Raw genomic sequence first — 22,090 nt, forward strand, 5'->3', positions numbered from 1 at the left:
GGACTATGGATTAAAGCATTTAACGTCAATGGCTATTCTAAGCTGAATGTTCCTGCTCTCGTCAGATCGCAGAAGTTACACAGCTTAAGGCCTCGCTAGTACCAGTGTGGGAGACTGTCTGGGAATCCGTGGTGCAGTTGACTTTTTATTATGTCGTTTAGATTTTGTTTCACAATAGATTAAATAGGACTATGGATTAAGGCTTTTAATGTCAATGGCCATTCTAAGCTGAGTGTGCCTGCTCTCGTCAGATCGCAGAAGTTACACAGCTTAAGGCCTCGCTAGTACCAGTGTGGGAGACTGTCTGTGAATCCGTGGTGCGGTTGACTTCTTATTATGTCGTTTAGATTTTGTTTCACAATCGATTAAAAAGGACTATGGATTAAAGCATTTAATGTCAATGGCCATTCTAAGCTGAATGTACCTGCTCTCGTTAGATCACAGAAGTTACATAGCTTAACGCCTCGCTAGTACCAGTGTGGGAGACTGTCTGGGAATCCGTGGTGCAGTTGACTTTTTATTATGTTGTTTAGATTTTGTTTCACAATAGATTAAATAGGACTATGGATTAAGGCTTTTAATGTCAATGGCCATTCTAAGCTGAGTGTGCCTGCTCTCGTCAGATCGCAGAAGTTACACAGCTTAAGGCCTCGCTAGTACCAGTGTGGGAGACTGTCTGTGAATCCGTGGTGCGGTTGACTTCTTATTATGTCGTTTAGATTTTGTTTCACAATCGATTAAAAAGGACTATGGATTAAAGCATTTAACGTCAATGGCCATTCTAAGCTGAATGTGCCTGCTCTCGTCAGAACGCAGAAGTTACACAGCTTAATGCCTCGCTAGTACCAGTGTGGGAGACTGTCTGGGAATACGTGGTGCAGTTGAATTTTTATTATGTCGTTTAGATTTTGTTTCACAATCGATTAAAAAGGACTATGGATTAAAGCATTTAATGTCAATGGCCATTCTAAGCTGAATGTCCCTGCTCTCGTCAGATCGCAGAAGTTACACAGCTTAAGGCCTCGCTAGTACCAGTGTGGGAGACTGTCTGGGAATCCGTGGTGCGGTTGACTTTTTATTATGTCGTTTAGATTTTGTTTCACAATAGATTAAATAAGACTATGGATTAAAGCATTTAACATCAATGGCCATTCTAAGCTGAATGTGCCTGCTCTCGTCAGAACGCAGAAGTTACACAGCTTAAGGCCTCGCTAGTACCAGTGTGGGAGACTGTATGGGAATCCGTGGTGCGCTTGACTTTTTATTATGTTGTTTAGATTTTGTTTCACAATAGATTAAATAGGACTATGGATTAAGGCTTTTAATGTCAATGGCCATTCTAAGCTGAGTGTGCCTGCTCTCGTCAGAACGCAGAAGTTACACAGCTTAATGCCTCGCTAGTACCAGTGTGGGTGACTGTCTGTGAATCCGTTGTGCGGTTGACTTCTTATTATGTCGTTTAGATTTTGTTTCACAATCGATTAAAAAGGACTATGGATTAAAGCATTTAATGTCAATGGCCATTCTAAGCTGAATGTGCCTGCTCTCGTTAGATCGCAGAAGTTACATAGCTTAACGCCTCGCTAGTATCAGTGTGGGAGACTGTCTGGGAATCCGTGATGCGGTTAACTTTTTATTATGTCGTTTAGATTTTGTTTCAAAATAGATTAAATAGGACTATGGATTAAAGCATTTAACGTCAATGGCCATTCTAAGCTGAATGTACCTGCTCTCGTCAGATCGCAGAAGTTACACAGCTGAAGGCCTCGCTAGTACCAGTGTGGGAGACTGTCTGGGAATCCGTGGTGCGGTTGAATTTTTATTATGTCGTTTAGATTTTGTTTCACAATCGATTAAAAAGGACTATGGATTAAAGCATTTAATGTCAATGGCCATTCTAAGCTGAATGTCCCTGCTCTCGTCAGATCGCAGAAGTTACACAGCTTAAGGCCTCGTTAATACCTGTCTGGGAATCCGTGGTGCGGTTGACTTTTTATTATGTCGTTTAGATTTTGTTTCACAATCGATTAAAAAGGACTATGGATTAAAGCATTTAATGTAAATGGCCATTCTAAGCTGAATGTGCCTGCTCTCGTCAGATCGCAGAAGTTACACAGCTTAAGGCCTCGCTAGTACCAGTGTGGGAGACTGTCTGGGAATCCGTGGTGCGGTTGACTTTTTATTATGTCGTTTAGATTTTGTTTCACAATAGATTAAATAGAACTATGGATTAAGGCTTTTAATGTCAATGGCCATTCTAAGCTGAGTGTGCCTGCTCTCGTCAGATCGCAGAAGTTACACAGCTTAAGGCCTCGCTAGTACCAGTGTGGGAGACTGTCTGTGAATCCGTGGTGCGGTTGGCTTCTTATTATGTCGTTTAGATTTTGTTTCACAATCGATTAAAAAGGACTATGGATTAAAGCATTTAATGTCAATGGCCATTCTAAGCTGAATGTGCCTGCTCTCGTTAGATCGCAGAAGTTACATAGCTTAACGCCTCGCTAGTAACAGTGTGGGAGACTGTCTGGGAATCCGTGGTGCGGTTGACTTTTTATTATGTCGTTTAGATTTTGTTTCACAATAGATTAAATAGGACTATGGATTAAAGCATTTACCGTCAATGGCCATTCTAAGCTGAATGTGCCTGCTCTCGTCAGATCGCAGAAGTTACACAGCTTAAGGCCTCGCTAGTACCAGTGTGGGAGACTGTCTGGGAATCCGTGGTGCGGTTGAATTTTTATTATGTCGTTTAGATTTTGTTTCACAATCGATTAAAAAGGACTATGGATTAAAGCATTGAATGTCAATGGCCATTCTAAGCTGAATGCCCCTGCTCTCGTCAGATCGCAGAAGTTACACAGCCTAAGGCCTCGCTAGTACCAGTGTGGGAGACTGTCTGGGAATCCGTGGAGCGGTTGAATTTTTATTATGTTGTTTCGATTTTGTTTCACAATCGATTAAAAAGGACTATGGATTAAAGCATTTAATGTCAATGGCCATTCTAAGCTGAATGTCCCAGCTCTCGTCAGATCGCAGAAGTTACACAGCTTAAGGCCTCACTAGTACCAGTGTGGGAGACTGTCTGGGAATCCGTGGTGCGGTTGACTTTTTATTATGTCGTTTAGATTTTGTTTCACAATCGATTAAAAAGGACTATGGATTAAAGCATTTAATGTCAATGGCCATTCTAAGCTGAATGTGCCTGCTCTCGTCAGATCGCAGAAGTTACACAGCTTAAGGCCTCGCTAGTACCAGTGTGGGAGACTGTCTGGGAATCCGTGGTGCGGTTGACTTTTTATTATGTCGTTTAGATTTTGTTTCACAATAGATTAAATAGGACTATGGATTAAAGCATTTAACATCAATGGCCATTCTAAGCTGAATGTGCCTGCTCTCGTCAGAACGCAGAAGTTACACAGCTTAAGGCCTCGCTAGTACCAGTGTGGGAGACTGTCTGGGAATCCGTGGTGCGCTTGACTTTTTATTATGTTGTTTAGATTTTGTTTCACAATAGATTAAATAGGACTATGGATTAAGGCTTTTAATGTCAATGGCCATTCTAAGCTGAGTGTGCCTGCTCTCGTCAGATTGCAGAAGTTACACAGCTTAAGGCCTCGCTAGTACCAGTGTGGGTGACTGTCTGTGAATCCGTTGTGCGGTTGACTTCTTATTATGTCGTTTAGATTTTGTTTCACAATCGATTAAAAAGGACTATGGATTAAAGCATTTAATGTCAATGGCCATTCTAAGCTGAATGTGCCTGCTCTCGTTAGATCGCAGAAGTTACATAGCTTAACACCTCGCTAGTACCAGTGTGGGAGACTGTCTGGGAATCCGTGATGCGGTTGACTTTTTATTATGTCGTTTAGATTTTGTTTCACAATAGATTAGATAGGACTATGGATTAAAGCATTTAACGTCAATGGCCATTCTAAGCTGAATGTGCCTGCTCTCGTCAGGTCGCAGAAGTTACACAGCTTAAGGCCTCGCTAGTACCAGTGTGGGAGACTGTCTGGGAATCCGTGGTGCGGTTGAATTTTTATTATGTCGTTTAGATTTTGTTTCACAATCGATTAAAAAGGACTATGGATTAATGCATTTAATGTCAATGGCCATTCTAAGCTGAATGTCCCTGCTCTCGTCAGATCGCAGAAGTTACACAGCTTAAGGCCTCGCTAGTACCTGTGTGGGAGACTGTCTGGGAATCCGTGGTGCGGTTGACTTTTTATTATGTCGTTTAGATTTTGTTTCACAATCGATTAAAAAGGACTATGGATTAAAGCATTTAATGTCAATGGCCATTCTAAGCTGAATGTGCCTGCTCTCGTCAGATCGCAGAAGTTACACAGCTTAAGGCCTCGCTAGTACCAGTGTGGGAGACTGTCTGGGAATCCGTGGTGCGGTTGACTTTTTATTATGTCGTTTAGATTTTGTTTCACAATAGATTAAATAGGACTATGGATTAAGGCTTTTAATGTCAATGGCCATTCTAAGCTGAATGTGCCTACTCTCGTCAGATCGCAGAAGTTACACAGCTGAAGGCCTCGCTAGTACCAGTGTGGGAGACTGTCTGGGAATCCGTGGTGCGGTTGACTTTTTATTATGTCGTTTAGATTTTGTTTCACAATCGATTAAAAAGGACTATGGATTAAAGCATTTAATGTCAATGGCCATTCTAAGCTGAATGTGCCTGCTCTCGTTAGATCGCAGAAGTTACACAGCTTAATGCCTCGCTAGTACCAGTGTGGGAGACTGTCTGGGGATCCGTGGAGCGGTTGACTTTTTATTATGTCGTTTAGATTTTGTTTCACAATAGATTAAATAGGACTATGGATTAAAGCATTTAACGTCAATGGCCATTCTAAGCTGAATGTGCCTGCTCTCGTCAGATCGCAGAAGTTACACAGCTTAAGGCCTCGCTAGTACCAGTCTGGGAGACTGTCTGGGAATCCGTGGTGCGGTTGACTTTTTATTATGTCGTTTAGATTTTGTTTCACAATCGATTAAAAAGGACTATGGATTAAAGCATTTAATGTCAATGGCCATTCTAAGCTGAATGTCCCTGCTCTCGTCAGATCGCAGAAGTTACACAGCTTAAGGCCTCGTTAGTACCTGTCTGGGAATCCGTGGTGCGGTTGACTTTTTATTATGTCGTTTAGATTTTGTTTCACAATCGATTAAAAAGGACTATGGATTAAAGCATTTAATGTAAATGGCCATTCTAAGCTGAATGTGCCTGCTCTCGTCAGATCGCAGAAGTTACACAGCTTAAGGCCTCGCTAGTACCAGTGTGGGAGACTGTCTGGGAATCCGTGGTGAGGTTGACTTTTTATTATGTCGTTTAGATTTTGTTTCACAATCGATTAAAAAGGACTATGGATTAAAGCATTTAATGTCAATGGCCATTCTAAGCTGAATGCCCCTGCTCTCGTCAGATCGCAGAAGTTACACAGCCTAAGGCCTCGCTAGTACCAGTGTGGGAGACTGTCTGGGAATCCGTGGAGCGGTTGACTTTTTATTATGTTGTTTCGATTTTGTTTCACAATCGATTAAAAAGGACTATGGATTAAAGCATTTAATGTCAATGGCCATTCTAAGCTGAATGTCCCTGCTCTTGTCAGATCGCAGAAGTTACACAGCTTAAGGCCTCACTAGTACCAGTGTGGGAGACTGTCTGGGAATCCGTGGTGCGGTTGACTTTTTATTATGTCGTTTAGATTTTGTTTCACAATCGATTAAAAAGGACTATGTATTAAAGCATTTAATGTCAATGGCCATTCTAAGCTGAATGTCCCTGCTCTCATCAGATCGCAGAAGTTACACAGCTTTAAGGCCTCGCTAGTACCAGTGTGGGCGACTGTCTGGGAATCCATGGTGCGGTTGACTTTTTATTATGTCGTTTAGATTTTGTTTCACAATCGATTAAAAAGGACTATGGATTAAAGCATTTAATGTCAATGGCCATTCTAAGCTGAATGTGCCTGCTCTCGTCAGATCGCAGAAATTACACAGCTTAAGGCCTCGCTAGTACCAGTGTGGGAGACTGTCTGGGAATCCGTGGTGCGGTTGAATATTTATTATGTCGTTTAGATTTTGTTTCACAATCGATTAAAAAGGACTATGGATTAAAGCATTTAATGTCAATGGCCATTCTAAGCTTAATGTCCCTGCTCTCGTCAGATTGCAGAAGTTACACAGCTTAAGGCCTCGCTAGTACCAGTCTGGGAATCCGTGGTGCGGTTGACTTTTTATTATGTCGTTTAGATTTTGTTTCACAATCGATTAAAAAGGACTATGGATTAAAGCATTTTTTGATGTCAATGGCCATTCTAAGCTGAATGTGAATGCTCTCGTCAGATCGCAGAAGTTACACAGCTTAAGGCCTCGCTAGTCCCAGTGTGGGAGACTGTCTGGGAATCCGTGGTGCGTTTGACTTTTTATTATGTCGTTTAGATTTTGTTTCACAATCGATTAAAAAGGACTATGGATTAAGGCATTTAATGCCAATGGCCATTCTAAGCTGAATGTGCCTCCTCTCGTTAGATCGCAGAAGTTACACAGCTTAACGCCTCGCTAGTACTAGTGTGGGAGACTGTCTGGGAATCCGTGGTGCAGTTGACTTTTTATTATGTCGTTTAGATTTTGTTTCACAATAGATTAAATAGGACTATGGATTAAAGCAATTAACGTCAATGGCCATTCTAAGCTGAATGTCCCTGCTCTCGTCAGATCGCAGAAGTTGCACAGCTTAAGGCCTCGCTAGTACAAGTGTGGGAGACTGTCTGGGAATCCGTGGTGCGGTTGAATTTTTATTATGTCGTTTAGATTTTGTTTCACAATCGATTAAAAAGGACTATGGATTAAAGCATTTAATGTCAATGGCCATTCTAAGCTGAATGTCCCTGCTCTCGTCAGATCGCAGAAGTTACACAGCTTAAGGCCTCGCTAGTACCAGTGTGGGAGACTGTCTGGGAATCCGTGGTGCGGTTGCCTTTTTATTATGTCGTTTAGATTTTGTTTCACAATCGATTAAAAAGGACTATGGATTAAAGCATTTAGTGTCAATGGCCATTCTAAGCTGAATGTGCCTGCTCTCGTCAGATCGCAGAAGTTACACAGCTTAAGGCCTCGCTAGTACCAGTGTGGGAGACTGTCTGGGAATCCGTGGTGCTGTTGACTTTTTATTATGTCGTTTAGATTTTGTTTCACAATCGATTAAAAAGGACTATGGATTAAAGCATTTAATGTCAATGGCCATTCTAAGCTGAATGTGCCTGCTCTCGTCAGATCGCAGAAGTTACACAGCTTAAGGCCTCGCTAGTACCTGTGTGGGAGACTGTCTGGGAATCCGTGGTGCGGTTGACTTTTTATTATGTCGTTTAGATTTTGTTTCACAATAGATTAAATAGGACTATGGATTAAAGCATTTAACGTCAATGGCCATTCTAAGCTGAATGTACCTGCTCTCGGCAGATCGCAGAAGTTACACAGCTTAAGGCCTCGCTAGTACCAGTGTGGGAGACTGTCTGGGAATCCGTGGTGCGGTTTAATTTTTATTATGTCGTTTAGATTTTGTTTCACAATTGATTAAAAAGGACTATGGATTAAAGGATTTAAAGTCAATGGCCATTCTAAGCTGAATGTGCCAGGTCTCGTTAGATCGCAGAAGTTACACATCTTAACGCCTCGCTAGTACTAGTGTGGGAGACTGTCTTGGAATCCGTGGTGCGTTTGACTTTTTATTATGTCGTTTAGATTTTGTTTCACAATAGATTAAATAGGACTATGGATTAAAGAATTTAACGTCAATGGCCATTCTAAGCTGAATGTGCCTGCTCTCGTCAGATCGCAGAAGTTACACAGCTTAAGTCCTCGCTAGTACCAGTGTGGGAGACTGTCTGGGAATCCGTGGTGCGGTTGCCTTTTTATTATGTCGTTTAGATTTTGTTTCACAATCGATTAAAAAGGACTATGGATTAAAGCATCTAATGTTAATGGCCATTCTAAGCTGAATGTGCCTGCTCTCGTTAGATCGCAGAAGTTAAACAGCTTAACGCCTCGCTAGTACCAGTGTGAGAGACTGTCTGGGAATCCGTGGTGCGGTTGACTTTTTATTATGTCGTTTAGATTTTGTTTCACAATAGATTAAATAGGACTATGGATTAAAGCATTTAACGTCAATGGCCATTCTAAGCTGAATGTACCTGCTCTCGTCAGATCGCAGAAGTTACACAGCTTAAGGCCTCGCTAGTACCAGTGTGGGAGACTGTCTGGGAATCCGTGGTGCGGTTGAATTTTTATTATGTCGTTTAGATTTTGTTTCACAATCGATTAAAAAGGACTATGGATTAAAGCATTTAATGTCAATGGCCATTCTAAGCTGAATGTCCCTGCTCTGGTCAGATTGCAGAAGTTACACAGCTTAAGGCCTCGCTAGTACCAGTGTGGGAGACTGTCTGGGAATCCGTGGTGCGGTTGACTTTTTATTATGTCGTTTAGATTTTGTTTCACAATCGATTAAAAAGGACTATGGATTAAAGCATTTTTTTATGTCAATGGCCGTTCTAAGCTGAATGTACCTGCTCTCGTCAGATCGCAGAAGTTACACAGCTTAAGGCCTCGCTAGTACCAGTGTGGGAGACTGTCTGGGAATCCGTGGTGCGGTTGACTTTTTATTATGTCGTTTAGATTTTGTTTCACAATCGATTAAAAAGTACTATGGATTAAAGCATTTAATATCAATGGCCATTCTAAGCTGAATGTGCCTGCTCTCGTCTGATCGCAGAAGTTACACAGCTTAAGGCCTCGCTAGTACCAGTGTGGGAGACTGTCTGGGAATCCGTGGTGCGGTTGACTTTTTATTATGTCGTTTAGATTTTGTTTCACAATCGATTAAAAAGTACTATGGATTAAAGCATTTAATGTCAATGGCCATTCTAAGCTGAATGTGCCTGCTCTCGTCAGATCGCAGAAGTTACACAGCTTAAGGCCTCGCTAGTACCAGTGTGGGAGACTGTCTGGGAATCCGTGGTGCGGTTGACTTTTTATTATGTCGTTTAGATTTTGTTTCACAATAGATTAAATAGGACTATGGATTAAAGCATTCAACGTCAATGGCCATTCTAAGCTGAATGTGCCTGCTCTGGTCAGAACGCAGAAGTTACACAGCTTAAGGCCTCGCTAGTACCAGTGTGGGCGACTGTCTGGGAATCCGTGGTGCGGTTGACTTATTATTATGTTGTTTAGATTTTGTTTCACAATCGATTAAAAAGGACTATGGATTAAAGCATTTAATGTCAATGGCCATTCTAAGCTGAATGTACCTGCTCTCGTCAGATCGCAGAAGTTACACAGCTTAAGGCCTCGCTCGTACCAGTATGGGAGACTGTCTAGGAATCCGTGGTGCGGTTGAATTTTTATTATGTCGTTTAGATTTTGTTTCACAATAGATTAAATAGGACTATGGATTAAAGCATTTAACGTCAATGGCCATTCTAAGCTGAATGTGCCTTCTCTTGTCAGAACGCAGAAGTTACACAGCTTAAGGCCTCGCTAGTACCAGTGTGGGAGACTGTCTGGGAATCCGTGGTGCGGTTGAATTTTTATTATGTCGTTTAGATTTTGTTTCACAATCGATTAAAAAGGACTATGGATTAAAGCATTTAATGTCAATGGCCATTCTAAGCTGAATGTGCCTGCTCTCGTCAGATCGCAGAAGTTACACAGCTTAAGGCCTCGCTAGTACCAGTGTGGGAGACTGTCTGGGAATCCGTGGTGCGGTTGACTTTTTATTATGTTGTTTAGATTTTGTTTCACAATAGATTAAATAGGACTATGGATTAAAGCATTTAATGTCAATGGCCATTCTAAGCTGAATGTCCCTCCTCTCGTCAGATCGCAGAAGTTACACAGCTTAAGGCCTCGCTAGTACCAGTTTGGGAGACTGTCTGGGAATCCGTGGTGCGGTTGACTTTTTATTATGTTGTTTAGATTTTGTTTCACAATAGATTAAAGAGGACTATGGATTAAGGCTTTTAATGTCAATGGCAATTCTAAGCTGAATGTGCCTGCTCTCGTCAGATCGCAGAAGTTACACAGCTTAAGGCCTCGCTAGTACCAGTGTGGGAGACTGTCTGGGAATCCGTGGTGCGGTTGACTTTTTATTATGTTGTTTAGATTTTGTTTCACAATAGATTAAATAGGACTATGGATTAAAGCATTTAATGTCAATGGCCATTCTAAGCTGAATGTCCCTCCTCTCGTCAGATCGCAGAAGTTACACAGCTTAAGGCCTCGCTAATACCAGTGTGGGAGACTGTCTGGGAATCCGTGGTGCGGTTGAATTTTTATTATGTCGTTTAGATTTTGTTTCACAATCGATTAAAAAGGACTATGGATTAAAGAATTTAATGTCAATGGCCATTCTAAGCTGGATGTCCCTGCTCTCGTCAGATCGCAGAAGTTACACAGCTTAAGCCCTCGCTAGTACCAGTGTGGGAGACTGTCTGGGAATCCGTGGTGCGGTTGACTTTTTATTATGTTGTTTAGATTTTGTTTCACAATAGATTAAATAGGACTATGGATTAAAGCTTTTAATGTCAATGGCCATTCTAAGCTGAATGTGCCTGCTCTCGTCGGATCGCAGAAGTTACACAGCTTAAGGCCTCGCTAGTACCAGTGTGGGAGACTGTCTGGGAATCCGTGGTGCGGTTGACTTTTTATTATGTCGTTTAGATTTTGTTTCACAATCGATTAAAAAGGACTATGGATTAAAGCATTTAATGTCAATGGCTATTCTAAGCTGAATGTGCCTGCTCTCGTTAGTTCGCAGAAGTTACGCAGCTTAACGCCTCGCTAGTACCAGTGTGGGAGACTGTCTGGGAATCCGTGGTGCTGTTGACTTTTTATTATGTAGTTTAGATTTTGTTTCACAATAGATTAAATAGGACTATGGATTAAAGGATTTAATGTCAATGGCCATTCTAAGCTGAATGTGCCTGCTCTCGTCAGATCGCAGAAGTTACACAGCTTAAGTCCTCGCTAGTACCAGTGTGGGAGACTGTCTGGGAATCCGTGGTGCGGTTGAATTTTTATTATGTCGTTTAGATTTTGTTTCACAATCGATTAAAAAGGACTATGGATTAAAGCATTTAATGTCAATGGCCATTCTAAGCTGAATGTGCCTGCTCTCGTCAGATCGCAGAAGTTACACAGCTTAAGGCCTCGCTAGTACCAGTGTGGGAGACTGTCTGGGAATCCGTGGTGCGGTTGACTTTTTATTATGTCGTTTAGATTTTGTTTCACAATAGATTAAATAGGACTATGGATTAAAGCATTTAACGTCAATGGCCATTCTAAGCTGAATGTGCCTGCTCTGGTCAGAACGCAGAAGTTACACAGCTTAAGGCCTCGCTAGTACCAGTGTGGGAGACTGTTTGGGAATCCGTGGTGCGGTTGATTTTTATTATGTCGTTTAGATTTTGTTTCACAATCGATTAAAAAGGACTATGGTTTAAAGCCTTTAACGTCAATGGCCATTCTAAGCTGAATGTCCCTGCTCTCGTTAGATCGCAGAAGTTACACAGCTTAACGCCTCGCTAGTACCAGTGTGGGAGACTGTCTGGGAATACGTGGTGCGGTTGACTTTTTATTATGTCGTTTTGATTTTGTTTCACAATAGATTAAATAGGACTATGGATTAAAGCATTTAACGTCAATGGCCATTCTAAGCTGAATGTGCCTGCTCTCGTCAGATCGCAGAAGTTACCCAGCTTAAGGCCTCGCTAGTACCGGTGTGGGAGACTGTCTCGGAATCCGTTGTGCTGTTGAATTTTTATTATGTCGTTTAGATTTTGTTTCACAATCGATTAAAAAGGACTATGGATTAAAGCATTTAATGTCAATGGCCATTCTAAGCTGAATGTCCCTGCTCTCGTCATATCGCCGAAGTTGCGCAGCTTAAGGCCTCGCTAGTACCAGTGTGGGAGACTGTCTGGGAATCCGTGGTGCTGTTGCCTTTTTATTATGTCGTTTAGATTTTGTTTCACAATCGATTAAAAAGGACTATGGATTAAAGCATTTAATGTCAATGGCCATTCTAAGCTGAATGTGCCTGCTCTCGTCAGATCGCAGAAGTTACACAGCTTAAGGCCTCGCTAGTACCAGTGTGGGAGACTGTCTGGGAATCCGTGGTGCGGTTGACTTTTTATTATGTCGTTTAGATTTTGTTTCACAATCGATTAAAAAGGACTATAGATTAAAGCATTTAACGTTAATGGCCATTCTAAGCTGAATGTGCCTGCTCTCGTCAGAACGCAGAAGTTACATAGCTTAAGTCCTCGCTAGTACCAGTGTGGGAGACTGTCTGGGAATCCGTGGTGCGGTTGAATTTTTATTATGTTGTTTAGATTTTGTTTCACAATAGATTAAATAGGACTATGGATTAAACTATTTAACGTCAATGGCCATTCTAAGCTGAATGTGCCTGCTCTCGTCAGATCGCAGAAGTTACACAGCTTAAAGCCTCGCTAGTACCAGTGTGGGAGACTGTCTGGGAATCCGTGGAGCGGTTGACTTTTTATTATGTCGTTTAGATTTTGTTTCACAATCGATTAAAAAGGACTATGGATTAAAGCATTTAATGTCAATGGCCATTCTAAGCTGAATGTCCCTGCTCTCGTCAGATCGCAGAAGTTACACAGCTTAAGGCCTCGCTAGTACCAGTGTGGTAGACTGTCTGGGAATCCGTGGTGCGCTTGACTTTTTATTATGTCGTTTAGATTTTGTTTCACAATAGATTAAATAGGACTATGGATTAAAGCATTTAACGTCAATGGCCATTCTAAGCTGAATGTCCCTGCTCTCGTCAGAACGCAGAAGTTACACAGCTTAAGGCCTCGCTAGTACCAGTGTGGGAGACTGTCTGGGAATTCGTGGTGCGGTTGACTTTTTATTATGTCGTTTAGATTTTGTTTCACAATCGATTAAAAAGGACTATGGATTAAAGCATTTAATGTCAATGGCCATTCTAAGCTGAATGTGCCTGCTCTCGTTATGATCGCAGAAGTTACACAGCTTAACGCCTCGCTAGTACCAGTGTGGGAGACTGTCTGGGAATCCGTGGTGCGGTTGACTTTTTATTATGTCGTTTAGATTTTGTTTCACAATAGATTAAATAGGACTATGGATTAAAGCATTTAACGTCAATGGCCATTCTAAGCTGAATGTGCCTGCTCTCGTCAGATTGCAGAAGTTACACAGCTTAAGGCCTCGCTAATACCAGTGTGGGAGACTGTCTGGGAATCCGTGGTGCGGTTGACTTTTTATTATGTCGTTTAGATTTTGTTTCACAATAGATTAAATAGGACTATGGATTAAAGCATTCAACGTCAATGGCCATTCTAAGCTGAATGTGCCTGCTCTCGTCAGAACGCAGAAGTTACACAGCTTAATGCCTTGCTAGTACCAGTGTGGGAGACTGTCTGGGAATACGTGGTGCAGTTGAATTTTTATTATGTCGTTTAGATTTTGTTTCACAATCGATTAAAAAGGACTATGGATTAAAGCATTTAATGTCAATGGCCATTCTAAGCTGAATGTCCCTGCTCTCGTCAGATCGCAGAAGTTACACAGCTTAAGGCCTCGCTTGTACGAGTGTGGGAGACTGTCTGGGAATCCGTGGTGCGGTTGACTTTTTATTATGTTGTTTAGATTTTGTTTCACAATAGATTAAATAGGACTATGGATTAAGGCTTTAAATTTCAATGGCCATTCTAAGCTGAATGTGCCTGCTCTCGTCAGATCGCAGAAGTTACACAGCTTAAGGCCTCGCTAGTACCGGTGTGGGAGACTGTCTGGGAATCCGTGGTGCGGTTTACTTCTTATTATGTCGTTTAGATTTTGTTTCACAATCGATTAAAAAGGACTATGGATTAAAGCATTTAATGTCAATGGCCATTCTAAGCTGAATGTGCCTGCTCTCGTTAGATCGCAGAAGTTACACAGCTTAACGCCTCGCTAGTACCAGTGTGGGAGACTGTCTGGGAATCCGTGGTGCGGTTGACTTTTTATTATGTCGTTTAGATTTTGTTTCACAATAGATTAAATAGGACTATGGATTAAAGCATTTAACGTCAATGGCTATTCTAAGCTGAATGTGCCTGCTCTCGTCAGATCGCAGAAGTTACACAGCTTAAGGCCTCGCTAGTACCAGTGTGGGAGACTGTCTGGGAATCCGTGGTGCAGTTAACTTTTTATTATGTCGTTTAGATTTTGTTTCACAATCGATTAAAAAGGACTATGGATTAAAGCATTTAATGTAAATGGCCATTCTAAGCTGAATGTGCCTGCTCTCGTCAGATCGCAGAAGTTACACAGCTTAAGGCCTCGCTAGTACCAGTGTGGGAGACTGTCTGGGAATCCGTGGTGCGGTTGACTTTTTATTATGTCGTTTAGATTTTGTTTCACAATAGATTAAATAGGACTATGGATTAAGGCTTTTAATGTCATTGGCCATTCTAAGCTGAGTGTGCCTGCTCTCGTCAGATCGCAGAAGTTACACAGCTTAAGGCCTCGCTAGTACCAGTGTGGGAGACTGTCTGTGAATCCGTGGTGCGGTTGACTTCTTATTATGTCGTTTAGATTTTGTTTCACAATCGATTAAAAAGGACTATGGATTAAAGCATTTAATGTCAATGGCCATTCTAAGCTGAATGTGCCTGCTCTCGTTAGATCGCAGAAGTTACATAGCTTAACGCCTCGCTAGTAACAGTGTGGGAGACTGTCTGGGAATCCGTGGTGCGGTTGACTTTTTATTATGTCGTTTAGATTTTGTTTCACAATAGATTAAAAAGGACTATGGATTAAAGCATTTAATGTCAATGGCCATTCTAAGCTGAATGTCCCTGCTCTCGTCAGATCGCAGAAGTTACACAGCTTAAGGCCTCGCTAGTACCAGTGTGGGAGACTGTCTGGGAATCCGTGGTGCGGTTGAATTTTTATTATGTCGTTTAGATTTTGTTTCACAATCGATTAAAAAGAACTATGGATTAACACATTTAATGTCAATGGCCATTCTAAGCTGAATGTCCCTTCTCTCGTCAGATCGCAGAAGTTACACAGCTTAAGGCCTCGCTAGTACCAGTGTGGGAGACTGTCTGGGAATCCGTGGTGCGGTTGACTTTTTATTATGTTGTTTAGATTTTGTTTCACAATAGATTAAATAGGACTATGGATTAAGGCTTTTAATGTCAATGGCCATTCTAAGCTGAATGTGCGTGCTCTCGTCAGATCGCAGAAGTTACACAGCTAAAGGCCTCGCTAGTACCAGTGTGGGAGACTGTCTGGGAATCCGTGGTGCGGTTGAATTTTTATTATGTCGTTTAGATTTTGTTTCACAATCGATTAAAAAGGACTATGGATTAAAGCATTTAATGTCAATGGCCATTCTAAGCTGAATGTCCCTGCTCTCGTCAGATCGCAGAAGTTACACAGCTTAAGGCCTCGCTAGTACCAGTGTGGGAGACTGTCTGGGAATCCGTGGTGCGGTTGACTTTTTATTATGTCGTTTAGATTTTGTTTCACAATCGATTAAAAAGGACTATGGATTAAAGCATTTAATGTCAAAGGCCATTCTAAGCTGAATGTGCCTGCTCTCGTCAGATCGCAGAAGTTACACAGCTTAAGGCCTCGCTAGTACCAGTGTGGGAGACTGTCTGGGAATCCGTGGTGCGGTTGACTTTTTATTATGTCGTTTAGATTTTGTTTCACAATAGATTAAATAGGACTATGGATTAAAGCATTTAACGTCTATGTCCATTCTAAGCTGAATGTGCCTGCTCTCGTCAGAACGCAGAAGTTACCCACCTTAAGGCCTCGCTAGTACCAGTGTGGGAGACTGTCTGGGAATCCGTGGTGCGGTTGAATATTTATTATGTCGTTTAGATTTTGTTTCACAATCGATTAAAAAGGACTATGGATTTAAGCATTCAATGTCAATGGCCATTCTAAGCTGAATTTCCCTGCTCTCGTCAGATCGCAGAAGTTACACAGCTTAAGCCCTCGCTAGTACGAGTGTGGGAGACTGTCTGGGAATCCGTGGTGCGGTTGACTTTTTATTATGTTGTTTAGATTTTGTTTCACAATAGATTAAATAGGACTATGGATTAAGGCTTTAAATGTCAATGGCCATTCTAAGCTGAATGTGCCTGCTCTCGTCAGATCGCAGAAGTTACACAGCTTAAGGTCTCGCTAGTACCAGTGTGGGAGACTGTCTGGGAATCCGTGGTGCGGTTGACTTTTTATTATGTCGTTTAGATTTTGTTTCACAATCGATTAAAAAGGACTATGGATTAAAGCATTTAATGTCAATGGCCATTCTAAGCTGAATGTCCCTGCTCTCGTCAGATCGCAGAAGTTACACAGCTTAAGGCCTCGCTAGTACCATTGTGGGAGACTGTCTGGGAATCCGTGGTGCGGTTGACTTTTTATTATGTCGTTTAGATTTTGTTTCACAATCGATTAAAAAGGACTATGGATTAAAGCATTTAAAGTCAATGGCCATTCTAAGCTGAATGTGCCTGCTCTCGTCAGATCGCAGAAGTTACACAGCTTAAGGCCTCGCTAGTACCAGTGTGGGAGACTGTCTGTGAATCCGTGGTGCGGTTGACTTTTTATTATGTCGTTTAGATTTTGTTTCACAATCGATTAAAAAGGACTATGGATTAAAGCATTTAATGTCAATGGCCATTCTAAGCTGAATGTGCCTGCTCTCGTCAGATCGCAGAAGTTACACAGCTTAAGGCCTCGCTAGTACCAGTGTGCGAGACTGTCTGGGAATCCGTGGTGCGGTTGACTTTTTATTATGTCGTTTAGATTTTGTTTCACAATAGATTAAATAGGACTATGGATTAAAGCATTTAACGTCAATGGCCATTCTAAGCTGAATGTCACTGCTCTCGTCAGAACGTAGAAATTACACAGCTTAAGGCCTCGCTAGTACCAGTGTGGGAGACTGTCTGGGAATCCGAGGTGCGGTTGACTTTTTATTATGTCGTTTAGATTTTGTTTCACAATCAATTAAAAAGGACTATGGATTAAAGCATTTAATGTCAATGGCCATTCTAAGCTGAAATTTGCCTGCTCTCGTCAGATCGCAGAAGTTACACAGCTTAAGGCCTTGCTTGTACCAGTGTAGGAGTCTGTCTGGGAATCCGTGGTGCGGTTTACTTTTTATTATGTCGTTTAGATTTTGTTTCACAATAGATTAAATAGGACTATGGATTAAAGCATTTAACGTCAATGGCCATTCTAAGCTGAGTGTGCCTGCTCTCGTCAGAACGCAGAAGTTACACAGCTTAAGGCCTCGCTAGTACCAGTGTTGGAGACTGTCTGGGAATCCGTGGTGCGGTAGAATTTTTATTATGTTTAGATTTTATTTCACAATCGATTAAAAAGGACTATGGATTAAGCTTTTAATGTCAATGGCCATTCTAAGCTGAATGTCCCTGCTCTCGTTAGATTGCAGAAGTTACACAGCTTAAGGCCTCACTAGTACCAGTGTGGGAGACTGTCTGGGAATCCGTGGTGCGGTTGACTTTTTATTATGTCGTTTAGATTTTGTTTCACAATCGATTAAAGAGGACTATGGATTAAAGCATTTAATGTCAATGGCCATTCTAAGCTGAATGTGCCTGCTCTCGTCAGATCGCAGAAGTTACACAGCTTAAGGCCTCGCTAGTACCAGTGTGGGAGACTGTCTGGGAATCCGTGGTGCGGTTGACTTTTTATTATGTTGTTTAGATTTTGTTTCACAATCGATTAAAAAGGACTATGGATTAAAGCATTTAATGTCAATGGCCATTCTAAGCTGAATGTGCCTGCTCTCGTTAGATCGCAGAAGTTACACAGCTTAAGGCCTCGCTAGTACCAGTGTGGGAGACTGTCTGGGAATCCGTGGTGCGGTTGACTTTTTATTATGTCGTTTAGATTTTGTTTCACAATAGATTAAATAGGACTATGGATTAAAGCATTTAATGTCAATGGCCATTCTAAGCTGAATGTCCCTGCTCTCGTCAGATCGCAGAAGTTACACAGCTTAAGGCCTCGCTAGTACCAGTGTGGGAGACTGTCTGGGAATCCGTGGTGCGGTTGACTTTTTATTATGTCGTTTAGATTTTGTTTCACAATCGATTAAAAAGGACTATGGATTAAAGCATTTAATGTAAATGGCCATTCTAAGCTGAATGTGCCTGCTCTCGTCAGATCGCAGAAGTTACACAGCTTAAGGCCTCGCTAGTACCAGTGTGGGAGACTGTCTGGGAATCCGTGGTGCGGTTGACTTTTTATTATGTCGTTTAGATTTTGTTTCACAATAGATTAAATAGGACTATGGATTAAGGCTTTTAATGTCAATGGCCATTCTAAGCTGAATGTGCCTGCTCTCGTCAGATCGCAGAAGTTACACAGCTTAAGGCCTTGCTAGTACCAGTGTGGGAGACTGTCTGGGAATCCGTGGTGCGGTTTACTTTTTATTATGTTGTTTAGATTTTGTTTCACAATAGATTAAATAGGACTATGGATTAAGGCTTTTAATGGCAATGGCCATTCTAAGCTGAATGTGCCTGCTCTCGTCAGATCGCAGAAGTTACGCAGCTTAAGGCCTCGTTAGTACCAGTGTGGGAGACTGTCTGGGAATCCGTGGTGCGGTTGACTTTTTATTATGTCGTTTAGATTTTGTTTCACAATCGATTAAAAAGGACTATGGATTAAAGCATTTAATGTCAATGGCCATTCTAAGCTGAATGTGCCTGCTCTCGTTAGATCGCAGAAGTTACACAGCTTAACGCCTCGCTAGTACCAGTGTGGGAGACTGCCTGGGAATCCGTGGTGCGGTTGACTTTTTATTATGTCGTTTAGATTTTGTTTCACAATCGATTAAAAAGGACTATGGATTAAAGCATTTATTGTCAATGGCCATTCTAAGCCGAATGTGCCTGCTCTCGTCAGATCGCAGAAGTTACACAGCTTAAGGCCTCGCTAGTACCAGTGTGGGAGACTGTCTGGGAATCCGTGGCGCGGTTGACTTTTTATTATGTCGTTTAGATTTTGTTTCACAATCGATTAAAGAGGACTATGGATTAAAGCATTTAATGTCAATGGCCTTCTAAGCTGAATGTGCCTGCTCTCGTCAGATCGCAGAAGTTACACAGCTTAAGGCCTCGCTAGTACCAGTGTGGGAGACTGACTGGGAATCCGTGATGCGGTTGACTTTTTATTGTCGTTTAGATTTTGTTTCACAATAGATTAAATAGGACTATGGATTAAAGCATTTAATGTCAATGGCCATTCTAAGCTGAATGTGCCTGCTCTCGTCAGAACGCAGAAGTTACACAGCTTAAGGCCTCGCTAGTACCAGCGTTGGAGACTGTCTGGGAATCCGTGGTGCGGTTGAATTTTTATTATGTCGTTTAGATTTTGTTTCACAATCGATTAAAAAGGACTATGGATTAAAGCTTTTAATGCCAATGGCCATTCTAAGCTGAATGTCCCTGCTCTCGTCAGATCGCAGAAGTTACACAGCTTAAGGCCTCGCTAGTACCAGTCTGTGAGACTGTCTAGGAATCCGTGGTGCGGTTGACTTTTAATTATGTTGTTTAGATTTTGTTTCACAATAGATTAAATAGGACTATGGATTAAGGCTTTTAATGTCAATGGCCATTCTAAGCTGAATGTGCCTGCTCTCGTCAGATCGCAGAAGTTACACAGCTTAAGGCCTCGCTAGTACCAGTGTGGGAGACTGTCTGGGAATCCGTGGTGTGGTTGACTTTTTATTATGTTGTTTAGATTTTGTTTCACAATAGATTAAATAGGACTATGGATTAAAGCATTAAACGTCAATGGCCATTCTAAGCTGAATGTGCCTGCTCTCGTCAGAACGCAGAAGTTACACAACTTAAGGCCTCGCTAGTACCAGCGTTGGAGACTGTCTGGGAATCCGTGGTGCGGTTGAATTTTTATTATGTCGTTTAGATTTTGTTTCACAATCGATTAAAAAGGACTATGGATTAAAGCATTTAATGTCAATGGCCATTCTAAGCTGAATGTCCCTGCTCTCGTCAGATCGCAGAAGTTACACAGCTTAAGGCCTCGCTAGTACCAGTGTGGGAGACTGTCTGGGAATCCGTGGTGCGGTTGACTTTTTATTATGTCGTTTAGATTTTGTTTCACAATCGATTAAAAAGGACTATGGATTAAAGCATTTAATGTCAATGGCCATTTTAAGCTGAATGTGCCTGCTCTCGTCAGATCGCAGAAGTTACACAGCTTAAGGCCTCGCTAGTACCAGTGTGGGAGACTGTCTGGGAATCCGTGGTGCTGTTGAATTTTTATTATGTTGTTTAGATTTTGTTTCACAATCGATTAAAAAGGACTATGGATTAAAGCATTTAATGTCAATGGCCATTCTAAGCTGAATGTCCCTGCTCTCGTCAGATCGCAGAAGTTACACAGCTTAAGGCCTTGCTAGTACCAGTGTGGGAGACTGTCTGGGAATCCGTGGTGTGGTTGACTTTTTATTATGTTGTTTAGATTTTGTTTCACAATAGATTAAATAGGACTATGGATTAAGGCTTTTAATGTCAATGGCCATTCTAAGCTGAATGTGCCTGCTCTCGTCAGGTCGCAGAAGTTACACAGCTTAAGGCCTCGCTAGTACCAGTGTGGCAGACTGTCTGGGAATCCGTGGTGCGGTTGAATTTTTATTATGTCGTTTAGATTTTGTTTCACAATCGATTAAAAAGGACTATGGATTAAAGCATTTAATGCCAATGGCCATTCTAAGCTGAATGTCCCTGCTCTCGTCAGATCGCAGAAGTTACACAGCTTAAGGCCTCGCTAGTACCAGTGTGGGAGACTGTCTGGGAATCCGTGGTGCGGTTGACTTTTTATTATGTCGTTTAGATTTTGTTTCACAATCGATTAAAAAGGACTATGGATTAAAGCATTTGTTGTCAATGGCCATTCTAAGCCGAATGTGCCTGCTCTCGTCAGATCGCAGAAGTTACACAGCTTAAGGCCTCGCTAGTACCAGTGTGGGAGAATGTCTGGGAATAAGTGGTGCGGTTGACTTTTTATTATGTCGTTTAGATTTTGTTTCACAATCGATTAAAGAGGACTATGGATTAAAGCATTTAATGTCAATGGCCATTCTAAGCTGAATGTGCCTGCTCTCGTCAGATCGCAGAAGTTACACAGCTTAAGGCCTCGCTAGTACCAGTGTGGGAGACTGTCTGGGAATCCGTGGTGCGGTTGACTTTTTATTATGTCGTTTAGATTTTGTTTCACAATAGATTAAATAGGACTATGGATTAAAGCATTTAATGTCATTGGCCATTCTAAGCTGAATGTGCCTGCTCTCGTCAGAACGCAGAAGTTACACAGCTTAAGGCCTCGCTAGTACCAGCGTTGGAGACTGTCTGGGAATCCGTGGTGCGGTTGTCTTTTTATTATGTCGTTTAGATTTTGTTTCACAATCGATTAAAAAGGACTATGGATTAAAGCATTTAATGTCAATGGCCATTCTAAGCTGAATGTGCCTGCTCTCGTTAGATCGCAGAAGTTACACAGCTTAACGCCTCGCTAGTACTAGTGTGGGAGACTGTCTGGGAATCCGTGGTGCAGTTGACTTTTTATTATGTCGTTTAGATTTTGTTTCAATATCGATTAAAAAGAACTATGGATTAAAGCATTTAATGTCAATGGCCATTCTAAGCTGAATGTGCCTGCTCTCGTCAGATCGCAGAAGTTACACAGCTTAAGGCCTCGCTAGTACCAATGTGGGAGACTCTCTGGGAATCCGTGGTGTGGTTGACTTTTTATTATGTCGTTTAGATTTTGTTTCACAATCGATTAAAAAGGACTATGGATTAAATCATTTAACGTCAATGGCCATTCTAAGCTGAATGTGCCTGCTCTCGTCAGATCGCAGAAGTTACACAGCTTAAGGCCTTGCTAGTACCAGTGTGGGAGACTGTCTGGGAATCCGTGGTGCGGTTGAATTTTTATTATGTCGTTTAGATTTTGTTTCACAATC

At 41.7% G+C, this 22,090-nt stretch overlaps 86 pseudogenes; all 86 read left to right on the top strand.

Moving 5' to 3' along the window:
• Positions 1–24: 24 nt before the first annotated feature.
• LOC142674499 (5S ribosomal RNA) lies at positions 25–143 on the top strand (annotated as a pseudogene).
• A 67-nt stretch (positions 144–210) lies between these two features.
• LOC142673496 (5S ribosomal RNA) lies at positions 211–329 on the top strand (annotated as a pseudogene).
• A 253-nt stretch (positions 330–582) lies between these two features.
• Positions 583–701, top strand: LOC142673497 (5S ribosomal RNA; annotated as a pseudogene).
• A 67-nt stretch (positions 702–768) lies between these two features.
• Positions 769–887, top strand: LOC142673714 (5S ribosomal RNA; annotated as a pseudogene).
• A 67-nt stretch (positions 888–954) lies between these two features.
• On the top strand, positions 955–1,073 carry LOC142674406 (5S ribosomal RNA; annotated as a pseudogene).
• A 625-nt stretch (positions 1,074–1,698) lies between these two features.
• On the top strand, positions 1,699–1,817 carry LOC142673347 (5S ribosomal RNA; annotated as a pseudogene).
• Positions 1,818–2,058: 241 nt separating this feature from the next.
• LOC142673183 (5S ribosomal RNA) lies at positions 2,059–2,177 on the top strand (annotated as a pseudogene).
• Positions 2,178–2,244: 67 nt separating this feature from the next.
• LOC142673640 (5S ribosomal RNA) lies at positions 2,245–2,363 on the top strand (annotated as a pseudogene).
• Positions 2,364–2,616: 253 nt separating this feature from the next.
• LOC142673227 (5S ribosomal RNA) lies at positions 2,617–2,735 on the top strand (annotated as a pseudogene).
• Positions 2,736–2,988: 253 nt separating this feature from the next.
• On the top strand, positions 2,989–3,107 carry LOC142673543 (5S ribosomal RNA; annotated as a pseudogene).
• A 67-nt stretch (positions 3,108–3,174) lies between these two features.
• LOC142674262 (5S ribosomal RNA) lies at positions 3,175–3,293 on the top strand (annotated as a pseudogene).
• A 68-nt stretch (positions 3,294–3,361) lies between these two features.
• Positions 3,362–3,478, top strand: LOC142674164 (5S ribosomal RNA; annotated as a pseudogene).
• A 440-nt stretch (positions 3,479–3,918) lies between these two features.
• On the top strand, positions 3,919–4,037 carry LOC142673597 (5S ribosomal RNA; annotated as a pseudogene).
• A 67-nt stretch (positions 4,038–4,104) lies between these two features.
• Positions 4,105–4,223, top strand: LOC142674474 (5S ribosomal RNA; annotated as a pseudogene).
• A 67-nt stretch (positions 4,224–4,290) lies between these two features.
• LOC142674263 (5S ribosomal RNA) lies at positions 4,291–4,409 on the top strand (annotated as a pseudogene).
• A 67-nt stretch (positions 4,410–4,476) lies between these two features.
• LOC142673805 (5S ribosomal RNA) lies at positions 4,477–4,595 on the top strand (annotated as a pseudogene).
• A 253-nt stretch (positions 4,596–4,848) lies between these two features.
• On the top strand, positions 4,849–4,967 carry LOC142674372 (5S ribosomal RNA; annotated as a pseudogene).
• Positions 4,968–5,208: 241 nt separating this feature from the next.
• On the top strand, positions 5,209–5,327 carry LOC142673815 (5S ribosomal RNA; annotated as a pseudogene).
• Positions 5,328–5,580: 253 nt separating this feature from the next.
• Positions 5,581–5,699, top strand: LOC142673547 (5S ribosomal RNA; annotated as a pseudogene).
• Positions 5,700–5,766: 67 nt separating this feature from the next.
• LOC142674077 (5S ribosomal RNA) lies at positions 5,767–5,886 on the top strand (annotated as a pseudogene).
• Positions 5,887–5,953: 67 nt separating this feature from the next.
• LOC142674662 (5S ribosomal RNA) lies at positions 5,954–6,072 on the top strand (annotated as a pseudogene).
• An 802-nt stretch (positions 6,073–6,874) lies between these two features.
• LOC142673268 (5S ribosomal RNA) lies at positions 6,875–6,993 on the top strand (annotated as a pseudogene).
• A 67-nt stretch (positions 6,994–7,060) lies between these two features.
• Positions 7,061–7,179, top strand: LOC142674373 (5S ribosomal RNA; annotated as a pseudogene).
• A 67-nt stretch (positions 7,180–7,246) lies between these two features.
• Positions 7,247–7,365, top strand: LOC142674335 (5S ribosomal RNA; annotated as a pseudogene).
• A 439-nt stretch (positions 7,366–7,804) lies between these two features.
• LOC142673592 (5S ribosomal RNA) lies at positions 7,805–7,923 on the top strand (annotated as a pseudogene).
• Positions 7,924–7,990: 67 nt separating this feature from the next.
• LOC142673933 (5S ribosomal RNA) lies at positions 7,991–8,109 on the top strand (annotated as a pseudogene).
• A 67-nt stretch (positions 8,110–8,176) lies between these two features.
• LOC142674469 (5S ribosomal RNA) lies at positions 8,177–8,295 on the top strand (annotated as a pseudogene).
• A 67-nt stretch (positions 8,296–8,362) lies between these two features.
• LOC142674022 (5S ribosomal RNA) lies at positions 8,363–8,481 on the top strand (annotated as a pseudogene).
• Positions 8,482–8,551: 70 nt separating this feature from the next.
• On the top strand, positions 8,552–8,670 carry LOC142674374 (5S ribosomal RNA; annotated as a pseudogene).
• A 67-nt stretch (positions 8,671–8,737) lies between these two features.
• On the top strand, positions 8,738–8,856 carry LOC142674636 (5S ribosomal RNA; annotated as a pseudogene).
• Positions 8,857–8,923: 67 nt separating this feature from the next.
• On the top strand, positions 8,924–9,042 carry LOC142674264 (5S ribosomal RNA; annotated as a pseudogene).
• A 67-nt stretch (positions 9,043–9,109) lies between these two features.
• LOC142673313 (5S ribosomal RNA) lies at positions 9,110–9,228 on the top strand (annotated as a pseudogene).
• A 67-nt stretch (positions 9,229–9,295) lies between these two features.
• On the top strand, positions 9,296–9,414 carry LOC142673656 (5S ribosomal RNA; annotated as a pseudogene).
• Positions 9,415–9,667: 253 nt separating this feature from the next.
• On the top strand, positions 9,668–9,786 carry LOC142674265 (5S ribosomal RNA; annotated as a pseudogene).
• A 67-nt stretch (positions 9,787–9,853) lies between these two features.
• LOC142674015 (5S ribosomal RNA) lies at positions 9,854–9,972 on the top strand (annotated as a pseudogene).
• Positions 9,973–10,039: 67 nt separating this feature from the next.
• Positions 10,040–10,158, top strand: LOC142674527 (5S ribosomal RNA; annotated as a pseudogene).
• A 253-nt stretch (positions 10,159–10,411) lies between these two features.
• On the top strand, positions 10,412–10,530 carry LOC142673537 (5S ribosomal RNA; annotated as a pseudogene).
• A 67-nt stretch (positions 10,531–10,597) lies between these two features.
• LOC142674480 (5S ribosomal RNA) lies at positions 10,598–10,716 on the top strand (annotated as a pseudogene).
• A 67-nt stretch (positions 10,717–10,783) lies between these two features.
• Positions 10,784–10,902, top strand: LOC142673678 (5S ribosomal RNA; annotated as a pseudogene).
• Positions 10,903–10,969: 67 nt separating this feature from the next.
• Positions 10,970–11,088, top strand: LOC142673752 (5S ribosomal RNA; annotated as a pseudogene).
• Positions 11,089–11,155: 67 nt separating this feature from the next.
• LOC142674267 (5S ribosomal RNA) lies at positions 11,156–11,274 on the top strand (annotated as a pseudogene).
• A 67-nt stretch (positions 11,275–11,341) lies between these two features.
• On the top strand, positions 11,342–11,460 carry LOC142673602 (5S ribosomal RNA; annotated as a pseudogene).
• A 66-nt stretch (positions 11,461–11,526) lies between these two features.
• On the top strand, positions 11,527–11,645 carry LOC142673790 (5S ribosomal RNA; annotated as a pseudogene).
• Positions 11,646–11,712: 67 nt separating this feature from the next.
• LOC142674033 (5S ribosomal RNA) lies at positions 11,713–11,831 on the top strand (annotated as a pseudogene).
• A 253-nt stretch (positions 11,832–12,084) lies between these two features.
• Positions 12,085–12,203, top strand: LOC142674268 (5S ribosomal RNA; annotated as a pseudogene).
• Positions 12,204–12,270: 67 nt separating this feature from the next.
• On the top strand, positions 12,271–12,389 carry LOC142674129 (5S ribosomal RNA; annotated as a pseudogene).
• A 439-nt stretch (positions 12,390–12,828) lies between these two features.
• LOC142674673 (5S ribosomal RNA) lies at positions 12,829–12,947 on the top strand (annotated as a pseudogene).
• Positions 12,948–13,014: 67 nt separating this feature from the next.
• Positions 13,015–13,134, top strand: LOC142673883 (5S ribosomal RNA; annotated as a pseudogene).
• Positions 13,135–13,201: 67 nt separating this feature from the next.
• LOC142673783 (5S ribosomal RNA) lies at positions 13,202–13,320 on the top strand (annotated as a pseudogene).
• A 67-nt stretch (positions 13,321–13,387) lies between these two features.
• On the top strand, positions 13,388–13,506 carry LOC142673961 (5S ribosomal RNA; annotated as a pseudogene).
• A 67-nt stretch (positions 13,507–13,573) lies between these two features.
• LOC142673642 (5S ribosomal RNA) lies at positions 13,574–13,692 on the top strand (annotated as a pseudogene).
• A 253-nt stretch (positions 13,693–13,945) lies between these two features.
• Positions 13,946–14,064, top strand: LOC142673739 (5S ribosomal RNA; annotated as a pseudogene).
• Positions 14,065–14,317: 253 nt separating this feature from the next.
• LOC142673185 (5S ribosomal RNA) lies at positions 14,318–14,436 on the top strand (annotated as a pseudogene).
• A 67-nt stretch (positions 14,437–14,503) lies between these two features.
• On the top strand, positions 14,504–14,622 carry LOC142673911 (5S ribosomal RNA; annotated as a pseudogene).
• Positions 14,623–14,875: 253 nt separating this feature from the next.
• On the top strand, positions 14,876–14,994 carry LOC142673401 (5S ribosomal RNA; annotated as a pseudogene).
• A 67-nt stretch (positions 14,995–15,061) lies between these two features.
• On the top strand, positions 15,062–15,180 carry LOC142673809 (5S ribosomal RNA; annotated as a pseudogene).
• A 67-nt stretch (positions 15,181–15,247) lies between these two features.
• Positions 15,248–15,366, top strand: LOC142673928 (5S ribosomal RNA; annotated as a pseudogene).
• A 67-nt stretch (positions 15,367–15,433) lies between these two features.
• On the top strand, positions 15,434–15,552 carry LOC142674407 (5S ribosomal RNA; annotated as a pseudogene).
• Positions 15,553–15,619: 67 nt separating this feature from the next.
• On the top strand, positions 15,620–15,738 carry LOC142673293 (5S ribosomal RNA; annotated as a pseudogene).
• Positions 15,739–16,177: 439 nt separating this feature from the next.
• Positions 16,178–16,296, top strand: LOC142674667 (5S ribosomal RNA; annotated as a pseudogene).
• Positions 16,297–16,363: 67 nt separating this feature from the next.
• LOC142674496 (5S ribosomal RNA) lies at positions 16,364–16,482 on the top strand (annotated as a pseudogene).
• Positions 16,483–16,549: 67 nt separating this feature from the next.
• Positions 16,550–16,668, top strand: LOC142673181 (5S ribosomal RNA; annotated as a pseudogene).
• A 67-nt stretch (positions 16,669–16,735) lies between these two features.
• On the top strand, positions 16,736–16,854 carry LOC142673603 (5S ribosomal RNA; annotated as a pseudogene).
• Positions 16,855–16,921: 67 nt separating this feature from the next.
• LOC142673690 (5S ribosomal RNA) lies at positions 16,922–17,040 on the top strand (annotated as a pseudogene).
• Positions 17,041–17,294: 254 nt separating this feature from the next.
• LOC142673889 (5S ribosomal RNA) lies at positions 17,295–17,413 on the top strand (annotated as a pseudogene).
• Positions 17,414–17,476: 63 nt separating this feature from the next.
• LOC142673634 (5S ribosomal RNA) lies at positions 17,477–17,595 on the top strand (annotated as a pseudogene).
• A 67-nt stretch (positions 17,596–17,662) lies between these two features.
• LOC142674270 (5S ribosomal RNA) lies at positions 17,663–17,781 on the top strand (annotated as a pseudogene).
• Positions 17,782–17,848: 67 nt separating this feature from the next.
• On the top strand, positions 17,849–17,967 carry LOC142674365 (5S ribosomal RNA; annotated as a pseudogene).
• A 67-nt stretch (positions 17,968–18,034) lies between these two features.
• Positions 18,035–18,153, top strand: LOC142674408 (5S ribosomal RNA; annotated as a pseudogene).
• A 67-nt stretch (positions 18,154–18,220) lies between these two features.
• Positions 18,221–18,339, top strand: LOC142673186 (5S ribosomal RNA; annotated as a pseudogene).
• A 253-nt stretch (positions 18,340–18,592) lies between these two features.
• On the top strand, positions 18,593–18,711 carry LOC142674336 (5S ribosomal RNA; annotated as a pseudogene).
• A 67-nt stretch (positions 18,712–18,778) lies between these two features.
• On the top strand, positions 18,779–18,897 carry LOC142673556 (5S ribosomal RNA; annotated as a pseudogene).
• A 436-nt stretch (positions 18,898–19,333) lies between these two features.
• LOC142673385 (5S ribosomal RNA) lies at positions 19,334–19,452 on the top strand (annotated as a pseudogene).
• A 253-nt stretch (positions 19,453–19,705) lies between these two features.
• Positions 19,706–19,824, top strand: LOC142674511 (5S ribosomal RNA; annotated as a pseudogene).
• A 67-nt stretch (positions 19,825–19,891) lies between these two features.
• On the top strand, positions 19,892–20,010 carry LOC142673864 (5S ribosomal RNA; annotated as a pseudogene).
• A 67-nt stretch (positions 20,011–20,077) lies between these two features.
• On the top strand, positions 20,078–20,196 carry LOC142674409 (5S ribosomal RNA; annotated as a pseudogene).
• A 67-nt stretch (positions 20,197–20,263) lies between these two features.
• LOC142674561 (5S ribosomal RNA) lies at positions 20,264–20,382 on the top strand (annotated as a pseudogene).
• Positions 20,383–20,449: 67 nt separating this feature from the next.
• Positions 20,450–20,568, top strand: LOC142673464 (5S ribosomal RNA; annotated as a pseudogene).
• A 67-nt stretch (positions 20,569–20,635) lies between these two features.
• On the top strand, positions 20,636–20,754 carry LOC142674099 (5S ribosomal RNA; annotated as a pseudogene).
• A 67-nt stretch (positions 20,755–20,821) lies between these two features.
• On the top strand, positions 20,822–20,940 carry LOC142673303 (5S ribosomal RNA; annotated as a pseudogene).
• Positions 20,941–21,007: 67 nt separating this feature from the next.
• Positions 21,008–21,126, top strand: LOC142674179 (5S ribosomal RNA; annotated as a pseudogene).
• Positions 21,127–21,193: 67 nt separating this feature from the next.
• On the top strand, positions 21,194–21,312 carry LOC142674271 (5S ribosomal RNA; annotated as a pseudogene).
• A 67-nt stretch (positions 21,313–21,379) lies between these two features.
• Positions 21,380–21,498, top strand: LOC142673581 (5S ribosomal RNA; annotated as a pseudogene).
• Positions 21,499–21,565: 67 nt separating this feature from the next.
• On the top strand, positions 21,566–21,684 carry LOC142673643 (5S ribosomal RNA; annotated as a pseudogene).
• A 67-nt stretch (positions 21,685–21,751) lies between these two features.
• LOC142674663 (5S ribosomal RNA) lies at positions 21,752–21,870 on the top strand (annotated as a pseudogene).
• A 67-nt stretch (positions 21,871–21,937) lies between these two features.
• Positions 21,938–22,056, top strand: LOC142673491 (5S ribosomal RNA; annotated as a pseudogene).
• The last annotated feature ends 34 nt before the right edge of the window (positions 22,057–22,090 follow it).

Source organism: Rhinoderma darwinii, assembly GCF_050947455.1.
Source record: "Rhinoderma darwinii isolate aRhiDar2 chromosome 1 unlocalized genomic scaffold, aRhiDar2.hap1 SUPER_1_unloc_5, whole genome shotgun sequence".
Taxonomy (NCBI): Eukaryota; Metazoa; Chordata; class Amphibia; order Anura; family Rhinodermatidae; genus Rhinoderma; species Rhinoderma darwinii.